Source organism: Cupressus sempervirens, chromosome 10 (genome assembly GCF_028749045.1).
Source record: "Cupressus sempervirens isolate cs-2001-9-10 chromosome 10, ASM2874904v1, whole genome shotgun sequence".
Lineage (NCBI taxonomy): Eukaryota > Viridiplantae > Streptophyta > Pinopsida > Cupressales > Cupressaceae > Cupressus > Cupressus sempervirens.
In genome coordinates, this window is record NC_143127.1 from 799,072,369 (window position 1) to 799,080,764 (window position 8,396).

Consider the following 8,396-nt stretch of genomic DNA (forward strand, 5'->3'; position numbering starts at 1 on the left):
CTTTGAGTAGAAGGGTTTCGACTATATAGGAGATACAATTAGAGAATGTAGGGATAGAAGCTTTAATGGACCAGTGTGTTATTGACAAATATTTTGTAAAAGCTCATAGGATTTTTTATGATTTTACCAACAAATTTTATGTTAAATACTATGACAATTTTTTGCAAGATATCTTGTTTTTCAAGGGGCCTCTAGTATACTTTCAGTAATCTCTATGAGATAAAATATTATTAAAGGAAAATGTCAATGAAGTATTGGAGGATATTTTAGTCTTGAAAAGACTCTAGAGAAGGTAAATTTCTCTACTTTTGGTCTAGAGTTGAACATGATGTTAAAAAAATTGTTGAACAATGTGTCATATATCAAAGGGAAAAAAATCACTTCATCTAATGTAGGATTATATCAACCAAATGATATACCTATTAGGCCTTGTGACTACCTTAGAATGGAATTTGTATTAGGACTACCTAAAACAATAAGGGTCTATAAAAGTGTGTATGTAATTGTAGACAAGTTTAGTAAAATGAAACACTTTATACCTTGCAAGAGAACTAATGATACTTCATACATTATAGAACTTTTCCTCAAAGATATTGTGAGAATACATGGGCTTTTAATTAGTATTTTGAGTGGTAAAGATTCAAAATTTGTAGGACATGTTTGAGAACCCTTTGGAAGAAATTGTGTACTAACTTGTCATTTTCGTATACCTACCATTCATAGTCTAATGTCTAGAATAAAGTGGTTAATAAATCTTTAGAAATTTGTTTAAGTACCTTGACTAAACAACATGGAAAGGCTTGGGATTTTGTGATTGGACATGTAGAAAATTCTTACAATGACCTAGTGAATAAAAGATCTGCAAAAAATCCTTTGGAAAAAGTATATGGATACCATCCTATGAGAATAATGGAACTTATAGATATAGGATAAATGGATAAGAGGAGTTCTCTAGAAGAAAAATTTGTAGAGAATGGGAAATACTTTGATGAGTAAGTTAGAATGGATTTATAGTTGAGTGAAGACAGATATAAAATATAGACTAGTAAGTCTAGGAGAGAGTTAAAGCTTAAAGTAGGAGACATGACCATGACCTATTTGAGAAAGGAGAGCTTACCAAAGTCAAACCAATCAAATTATTATGAAGAATATAGGAACAATTAAATTTGTCAATAATTTTGGAGATAATGCTAATGAGTTAGAGTTAACTTGTGATCTTGGAATCTCACTCATCTTCAATGTTAGTTACTTGTATTCATACAAAAGAAAACCTCTAGATGGAGACCAAGTAGATAATTATAATATAGTGGAGATAAATTGGGTTACAAACTTTCCCCCCACTTAACCTTACAACTAGAGTACATCATTGATACAAATATAATTAGAAAGAAAAGGGAAGGTGTGTATATGGAATACTTAGTAAAATGGGTCAACTTACTAGAAGAAGAAGCCAATTGGATATCAAAGATAGATATTGTCAAATATTGTAAGACAATACAAGACCTAACAAAAATTTGTAGCCTAGGAGTATGGTCTACAAGAACCTAAAATATTTGTTGTGGTTTGGATTGATTAAACCTTAAGGAGTCCAATTTTGCTTGATCTTCCTCCAAGTTGCACATAAGAAAAATTAAGGTTTAGAAATTTAAATGTGGGCACATCATAATTTGGAGGTAGAAAGAGGAATCATGGCTATAATTGTGGCAATAATGCCAAAAATGATGACTTAGAATAATTTGGAGCAAGTTGTAGTAAGACATACAAAGTTGCAAAGTTAATTTCATGCAACTTTACAAGAAATTCAAGATGGGGATCAAAAAAAAGTTTGCTAGCAACTGTAACTATTGGAAGATCCTATAAAATCCTTGGAAAATGGAATTGTAAAGATTAAAATTGATGAAGAAAGATTGTATGGTGTGTGTAGCTATATTTACTAGTTTTTACTATCAACCATGATAACATTTAGCTGGCTAAAGTTAGTAAATTATGCTTTTTCTATAGTTTAGTGATTGTACTAAGTAGATATTTCAATTAGCTTTCTATCTCACATCATTTCAATTTCTAATGTTTTTTGGTTAGCAATATCCAAGAGTTTAAAGGTTAAAACCATGTAGACCCTCAAAACTAGGGCTTGGTAGTTCTAAATGAAAAATGCCTACTTTCCACAATCAAATATTCTCTTGGCTCGATGGAATGTCAATTAAATGTATATAGTATTATTTTCATTTTTATTTTTATTTTTTCTAATTGGTATGTACCCAAAACAATGATGCCCAAGGTTGATCACTAAGTGAGTGAGCTAGGAAATAGCTAAAGGTTTGTTTCTAGAAACTAAATGCCAAATGTGAAAATGAACATGTGGATATGGAGAGATTCTTGAGAAAAATATAGGCCTTAATCAAGTGGTGAAAATGTGTGGATACTTCTTGATTTTTGTTTGCAGCAAAAATTACAAAACATTACATGGTAAAGGCTTAATAAGGGAAAAGTTTCTTTCTCAAGGTTTAGAAATTGAGGATAGAAAAATTGGTCCATTTGTTATATATTTTTTAAGTCTCAAAAAAGTACTCATACCTATAAAAATACACCCTAGTTCTTTAGGTGAATTGGAAGTAAAACCCAAATTACATGAATACAAGGCTTAATTCTACTAGCTCTATTCTACTCCTTGCTTACAGGAACATGAATGGAATCAAATGGTGGAAAAAAATTACTAATTGGATTTAATAAAGGACGTTGAGATAATTTTGGGACATTGTAGTTGAGGAAAGATCATGTTGGTAGTGATAATAGGGAGTTAAAGGGTAGTGAGCAAGTATAAAAAAGAAGCCTAAATAATGCAGGAGCATCTTGAGTTGCCTTCTAATCCTTCTCATTCTTTCATTTTGAAAATTTTAACCAAGTTCTTATAGTGTTAACTGAGCTCCACCAGTGTTAAGCAAGATCAAATGATAGTTTTGACTAAGTTCATGTATCAACCAAGTTATAGTTTTGACCAAGTTTATGTATCAAATGAGTTGCATTTTGGTCCAAGTTTAGTGTTTTTTGAGTTTCTTTGATGAATGAGCCCTTTCATGTGTTGAGTAGTTGGGTGATTCTTCTAATGGTCAGTCGTGTCTTTCTTTCCTTCTTTGACCAAGTTTGACTTTGATGGGTTCGTAATTCAAGTTGACTTATGTATTTGATTTGGATTGTAAATTAAATGATAGGATCTTGTCTTGGGATAAGTGCAGACCATTTTAAGGTTGGTCTTTTCTATTATGTAATGATCTAGAATCTTCTATAAGCCATTTTGGCAAGTATAAGTAGAATTATTTGGTTTAGTTTAGGGTAAGAACTTAGAGACTTTGGAGAAGATGTTTCTAGAATTGTGAATTTGAAGCTAGATCATAGATATTGAAGTTGCATTATATATCTAGCAATAACCTGAAGGCCTTATAGCTAGGAATTATTGAGCTATCCTTTTGCATGATGCTTAATAGAATGAATGTTAAGATTAAAGCATAGATAGATATAACAATTACATGTAAATATAAACCATATTAGGAAATAATAAATTACACAGAAAAGAACACAAGACACTGAGATTTAACATGGTTCACCCAATCCTTGGGCTATGTCCACCAAAAAACAAGTCAAATATTATTACTGTAAGGAAACTTACAAAAAATATTAAAATTGTTTCCACATAACCCATAATAGATTTGATATATATATACAATTAAAATCCACATGCGAGAGAATAGCAAACATGCCCACAAAAATGTGACACAAGATATATCATGGGAAACCCTCATGGAGGGTAAAAACCTAGCCTCCAAAAAGATCCATCACCATGTATTATTAAGAAAAAATACCATTGCAATACAACCATGGAATCCTTCAATACCATGGCCACAACCAAGAAATCCATATGAACAAGCATGAATCCACACATCCCATGCCATGCTTCCAACCTTCACACATGCTCCCTTGGCTAACCTCTCAAGCCTTGTCTCACTCAATTATTTCCCTTTTTACCTTCTTCTTGTCACTCCAACAACTACCCTTTTGACTACTTATATAGTAGCGAGTCCCACAAAACTACCAAGTGGTATTACATAAACCATGTGCTAAGACCATGCGGTACCTAACCCATTGACCCCACATTTAATATTGGAATTTTAATTATTTTCTCCAATATTAAATATCTACATGAAATATTATCACAATGTTATAGTACAACTCATCAAGTATATCCCATTGAAATATTTACATGTTACATATCCATCTAGGTGCAATATTACATAATAAATACAATAATACAATATATCAAAAATATTATGCAATGTGTACAACACCCATTATCTCAACAATTATGATCCAACGATTACAACTTGATTACAATCTATAATCCCTTACAGCTCAATGCTATTGTAAGAAGAAATTTTGCACTAACACATTATAAAAGATATCTAACCCTAAGCCCTTTTATACAAGTATTTTTACCACTTTAGAGTTAAAACATGTTGGTTATATGTCGGCCACGAGCTAAAGAATTATGAAGTATGTATAATACTTCCTTGAACAATCACTACAAACTAACAATATCCCACTTGGGGACTGATGAGGCTCCACACTAAACAACAATATCCCACTTGGAGACTAATCCTTTTGTTATACAGCTACTCTATGAGGCTCCTACTAGATCAAACCACCCTAGACACTACTGTTCTTTTATTCTATTCAATCTAGAAGATCAACTAAAATTGAAGAGGAGTTAAACTTCTCCCTTGTCACTACCTTGGTAAACATATCTATTGGATTGTCATCAGTATGTATCTTGTCCATCTTTAACTATCTATTAACCAAAATTAAATGAATGAAATGGTACAACAACTATATGTGTTTTGTCTTTGAATGTGGAGTGGAATTCTTCGCAAGATGAATGACACTCTGACTATTTGTAAACAAATAATTATACTTCTTAGGGTGTCCTAATTCTCCTAAGAATAATTAAAGCCATATCATCTCCTTGGTTGCCTCTATAGGAGCAACTCTACCTCTATAGTGGATAAAGCATTCACCTTCTGTAACCTAGAAATCCAACTCACTGTTACCCCACCAACAATAAATACATAACCTACAATACTCTACCTAGTATCAATATCCCCTACCAAATATAAGTCAACATATCCATGTAAATCAATAGTAGGGACCCAAAAATATAGAAACTTATTGGATGTTCCTCTCAGATATCTAAGAATCCATTTTACAACATTTCTATTGGGATCAAAATTGAAGCCCTAATTTTGAGTACCATTGAAAAAATTAAGCCCTATTAAGCGCTTTTAATGTGAGTGTACCTAGTAGTCTATTTGAATATTGCAAGGTTTTTAATGTTTCTAACACCTTCCATTCAATATATCCACTCATTCAATGGTGATAAATTGTCATTCTGAGCCACTCTGTGAAGTCCTATTTTGAGTAATGTCCAATTCTGTATTTTTGCCTAAGTGTCAAACAATGATAGGAGGTTGTGTTTGAAATTGAGTATCTCACATATATTAATGTTTCATGAATCACTACTTTGGGAATGCTTTGTGTCCATACCAGAGAGTCTATGTTTCTAATTTTGAGTTGTTTTGAATTCATTTGTCTAGGTTTTGAATCCCTCAAAGTTGGTCATTTATTGATGTCATGCTCATGTGAATTGTTTTGAATTCTGGAAGGCCTTGTTTGACTTGTCATAACTTTGAACTAGTTGACCAAAATTCTAAAATTCCTATTGCATTTTATTTTAGAGGTTAGATAATTTATATGTTTCAATTTTGAGTTTATGAAAAATCCATTTGATCAGTTTTCAAACGTGATTCCAAATGCAATTTGTAACTTTTTACTGGTGTCAACAAGTTCAGATTTGTTAGTACCCCTATTTGTAATGTCATATGTCAAAATTCATGATAGATGAGATTAAATGGATGGTACCATTGTGTTACCCTCTAAAAATACTTTAAGTGTACCAATTTTCAAGCCTTGACGAATCCATTTGCACACTTTCCTAGGTCCATTCCATTTGCAAAAATCACCCTTTTGTCAATGTTTCCAGTCTACAAATTCTCAGTAGCCCACTTTGATTGCTCATCATTTGAATCTTCTTATTTTTCATGAGCCCAAATTGTAGATTCATATTGTCTAAATGAAAGTGAACTAATGTCCCAGGTTTTGTTTTACCCAATTTTTTAAGCCAAATCCGAAAGCATTTTATGGTTTTTAACATGTTTGCTTGCAGGCAGTTCTGAAAGGGTAATTTCAATAGTCAATATCTTTTGACTAATAATTTTTCATGAGATGTGATTCAAAAAGGTAAGAATATGTGGAATAGATAATCAGTGTGTCCATTTTTAGAGCTTGGTCAGTTGTTTGGATCAATTTTTAAGGCCAGTCAAAGGACCTCATGGCACAAAGTTGACAGTTTGTAGACAGATATAAAATAGGTTGCAAATTTTTTTTTAGTGGTCAAATTTGTTTTAAATTAGTGATAGGTGGTGAATGGATTAGTTTGGAATGTTAGTTGTTTGGAAGCAATTTCTTTTTTTAGCCAGACCTACTTTGGGGCCTAATTGATGTTCTTAGGTCTAGTAATTCTATCATAGTGATAAATTTGGCATGCTTACATTAACTTAAGAGGATATTGGGCTTGGCTTGTTGGGCTTATCACATTTTATGTATCAGATAAGATCCATTAATAGGCTTGGCTAAGAGTTTCCCAAATTTTTTTGAAGTTCTCTAGGATTTATATTGTTGTTTTCTAAAGAAAAAGTTGATGCTTGTGTCATCTGTGCCATCCATTTCATCAAGTGTATCTTAGTCTCCTGGTAGTAGGTGTCCAGCACAATCAAATTATAATTCAAATTTAGCACCTAGCTTGCCTTGTGAGTCTACCTCTAATTTTGGTAGAAACATGGAAACTAACTTGTTCTCTATATCTTCTAATCAAGAAATTGGTTTCTTTTCTTGTGTTACCTATCATAGTTTTAGGATTTACAACTATGAGCCCTTTCGAGAAACTTTCATAAGAAATTTTGGTAATGGAGGAATTAGTCTAGTGGAGATTCTATTTAGGTCCAATATTTTAGCTTTTTTGGAGTCGAGGGAAGCCTTCAATTTCCTCCTAGTGATATTATCATTTGGGATGATCATGGCCACTCTAGTATTGGTGAAGTTACTTTTAGGTCCAAAATTTGGGTAGTGAAATTAAGATGGGATCTTCTAGTGGTTGTTCTAGAGCATTTGATATTTGTATATAAGCTTTAGGGTTTGAAGCTTCTTCACCAAATAGAAACACTTGCTAATCCAAAAGGTCTTTGTGTTCTTTCCCAAGCATCAAACACTTCTATCTTGGCATGTTCTCGTTTGTACTATGGGGAGGTTCATGTTCAACACTATGGTTTGAAAGGAACAAGGTTCATAATTGCACACAATTCACATATTGCTTGTTTTACACTAACTTTATATGGTATTCTTCTTGCAACTACTAGTGCAAAAGGGACTCTTGTACACATTTTTAACATGTTTAACGAAACACTTTTCCAAGAGGTCCGTAGAGCAACTAAGAGAGCTAAGATCCACAAAATTGCTTTATCTCCTACTAGTTAATAGCTTGAAGAATATAGATTAAATCCCACACAAGGGGATAGCTCACATCAAAGAAAGAGGGTGGTGTTGAAGACTAAGCTGTTGGAAGAAGGAGGAGTAGATTCCCACACAAAGTAGAAGCATTTACATAAGAAAAAGAAGCAGACCCATATGGGTGATAGGTATGTCTTTACCGATGCATAAAAAGGAGAAATCACATGTTAATGATGAGAGGTAGTCCACATTGAGTGGAGGTAACTCACAAAAAGGGAAGAAGATTGTGACAGAGATGAAGGAGAGTTTTCAAATGGGAGCTACCTTGCAAGAACATCAAGCCACTAGAGGGAGGTGAGAAAACTCATGATTGGAGCAAGGCAGTAGTGAAGCAGATGACCACCTCAATATGAATAAAGGTAGAACCCATTGTGGAAGGAAAAGGACATTCCTTTGCCTAAATTCTCATTCCCCCAATTCTCATTAGCCCATGCATCTAATGAGGAAACTCAAGCAAATGGAGAGAATTATAGCAAATCGACAGGCAAAAGGGAAGATCAACACATCCTTGGTAAGAATGAGGAAGACACATCACATAGAAGAAAAAGAGAAATATATGGAAGTAAGGTAGGAGGGACACCAAGGCTCCATAACTAGAGCAAAACTCAAATAGTAGCCCATGTTCTTGAGAGGAAGAGTTTCGACAATCATGAACTTGAGCCTATTCCTAAACATTGGAAAAGTGAATGTAAAGAGGCCATAAGGTTTTCAAAGTCACTATGTAA

At 33.1% G+C, this 8,396-nt stretch overlaps 1 pseudogene; it reads left to right on the forward strand.

Moving 5' to 3' along the window:
* The first annotated feature begins 6,943 nt into the window (after nt 1-6,943).
* On the forward strand, nt 6,944-7,638 carry LOC149536333 (autophagy-related protein 18d pseudogene; annotated as a pseudogene).
* Nucleotides 7,639-8,396: the final 758 nt, after the last annotated feature.